Source organism: Theobroma umbraticum, unplaced genomic scaffold, assembly GCF_002168275.2.
Source record: "Theobroma umbraticum cultivar Fairchild unplaced genomic scaffold, ASM216827v3 scaffold_20.0, whole genome shotgun sequence".
NCBI classification, from domain to species: Eukaryota; Viridiplantae; Streptophyta; class Magnoliopsida; order Malvales; family Malvaceae; genus Theobroma; species Theobroma umbraticum.
Window position 1 is genome coordinate 167,080 of NW_018397266.1, and position 2,757 is coordinate 169,836.

At 36.0% G+C, this 2,757-nt stretch overlaps 1 pseudogene across 1 annotated transcript in view; it reads right to left on the bottom strand.

The window, feature by feature from the left end:
- Positions 1-1,817: 1,817 nt before the first annotated feature.
- Positions 1,818-2,757, bottom strand: part of LOC110423419 (uncharacterized) — a 1,584-nt pseudogene continuing 644 nt past the window's right edge. Inside the window, exons 2-4 of the transcript XR_016351709.1 lie at positions 2,714-2,757; positions 2,112-2,604; positions 1,818-1,975 (exon numbers count right to left, since the gene is read on the bottom strand). The exon at positions 2,714-2,757 is cut by the window's right edge and continues 150 nt beyond it. The product of XR_016351709.1 is annotated as an uncharacterized LOC110423419 (transcript). The remainder of the gene's footprint in view (positions 1,976-2,111; positions 2,605-2,713) is intronic.

Sequence of the window (2,757 nt, forward strand, 5' to 3'; positions counted from 1 at the left end):
CTACATGAGTTCCCAGCACACTATTCAAGTGTTGATGAAGAAATAGATTTGAAGCCTTGGTATCATGATATCTTGCAATGTATCAAACACCAACAATATCCAGAGCAGATCTCGAAGTATGATAAAAGGATCACTAGAAGGATGGTAATGGAATTTTTCCTCGATGGCGGACTTTTGCATAAAAGAGGTAGGGATCACATGCTTCTGAGGCATGTAAATGCTCTTGTACCCAAAATAATAGTTACAGAAGTCCATGAAGGAATTTGTGGCTTTCATATAAATGGACACATGATGGCTAAACAAATTTTGAGGGTAGGTTATTATTGGTTGACATTGGAAAATGACTGTATTAACTATGCCAAAAAATGCCATAAATGACAAATTTATGTAGAAAATACTCATGCTCCACCAACTCCTTTGCATGTCATCGCACCTCCATAGCCTTTATCCTTGTGGGGAATGGATGTAATTGGACCTGTTACCCCAAAAGCCTTAAATGGGCATCAATTTACGCTGGTAGTTATTGACTATTTCACAAAATGGGTGGAGGCAACATCTTATGCAAGTGTCACCAAGGTAATCATCTGTAAGTTCATGAAAAGGGAGGTAATATGTCGATATAGGCTTTTAGAAAGAATCATCTCAGAAAATGCTTGAAATCTGAACAACAATATGATGCCTAAAATTTGTACCCAATATAAGATTAAGCACCACAATTTAGTACCATACCGTCCAAAGATGAATAGAGCAGTAGAAATGGCCAACAAGAATATTAAAAAGATCATTAAGAAAACAATAGACACATGCAAAGATTAGAATGAGAAGTTATCATTTGCACTACGTGCATATCGTACTACAGTCCGAACATCCACAAAAGCAACCCCGTTTTCACCAGTATATGGAATTTAAGCAATAGTTCCAATTGAAGTGGAAATCTCTTCTCTAAGAGTCTTAAGGGAAGTTGAGTTCGAAAAAACGTATTGGGCTCAAGACCATTATAAGCTATTGAATCTTATTAAAGAGAAAAGGTTAAGAGCACTTTGTCATGGGTAGTTATATCAAAGAAGAATGATATGAGCATATGACAAGAAAGCTCGCCCATGCCGTTTTAAAAAAAGAGAGCTGATCCTTAAGAAAATCCTTCCTATTCATCATGATTCTTGAGGAAAATGGACACCAAATTGGGAAGGTCTGTATGTGGTAATAAAGGCCTTATCAAGATATGCCCTGATTTTGACTGAAATGGATGGCGATGATTTGCCAAATCCAGTAAACTCAGATGCAGTTAAGAAATATTACACTTAAGGTGTACACAAGAAGAAAAAAAGGGTTAAAGTTGAAAACTCAAAAAATGGGTGACTTGAACACAAAGGAAAGCACCTATGCTGAAAACCTGAAAAGGTGGCTTAAGAATAAAGGGTGAACACTGAAGTTCGTACAAGCGGTTGGCAAGACAAAGGTAAGGTCTATTCAAATGCACTCAAAATATTGAGGATATCAATGAACATGTTTCTTTCCAAAAAGAATCATAGATCAATTTAAAATTGTTCAAATGTTCATTATTTGGATACGAATTTGTTATCTCAGTCTACATTTCTTTTCTTAATTGTAATGTTTTTTGGAATTTTAATAAATATATTGTCTTCAGTTACCCCCATTTCCCACCAATTTCCCATTTTTCCGTGAATTAAGGAGATTTGAAAGTGCATTGCATTTGTAATTAAATTGAAATGATAATGAACAAAGGATTAAGGTCATCCCTTGAAATCATTAAAAAAGAAAGCAATTGGTGATGAATGAACAAGGAACGAATTTAAAAACAAGAAGAATTTACACCAAGAGACCCTTCCACAGGTAAAAACAGAAATGGCAAACAGTTCAATCAAAGTTTGGACCTGATAAATTTTATGCAGTGATATGCATCGCATTATTGATTCCCTCAAAGCTGTCAGCACATTCTGTGCCGCTACTGAACCTGAAGCATGATTAGGCCCTAATCAATCAGAATAAAAGATCAACAATGATAAATCATCAAGGAATTAAAATCAATGAACCAAATTGGAACATGTTTTCAACAACAAAAAAGGAACAAGACCGCAAAATGACACTACCTAAAATTTTCAAACTTTGACATGCACCCTCTCCTTCTTTTTCCAAGACTATTCCATATTAAGAGCCACTCATCCACTTAAAAGCATAATAACAATTGTAGTTCAGCAGCAAGATACTTGAAGAAGTTGAATTTATGTCATGTTCAGCACCAAGAGTGTTAGAACGGGAAAAATACAACTCTTCAGGTTTGGGTTCAACGGAAACTCTTTCCCATTCAATCAATTGTTTCAGCATAACATTAGTCCATTCATGCTTCTTGATTTCACCAAGAAATCTTCACATATAAGAAAGTTAAGCATCACAGTGCCATAGATAGAAGGGCTCAATGGGATAAATGGTGACGCCCAATTATATACCAGAATATTGTAAACTAGAAGAAGTCGGCGACACGGATGATAACAGAAAACGGGAATCCTCCATAGTTGGCCAGTGCATAAGGAAGCTTCGCCGACCACAAGCATCTCGACCAAACCACAACGTTTTTGAACTTTCCTGTCCATAATAAATTAAGTAAAACTTCAGAAACAGAATGCCTAAAGAAAATATAAATTCTCAACCAAATTAAAATCATGACAAACAGTGGCTTACCACTGAGGGTTACCTGCCAGTAGATGATAGCCCGTGGTCCTTTAATCACGGAAAGAA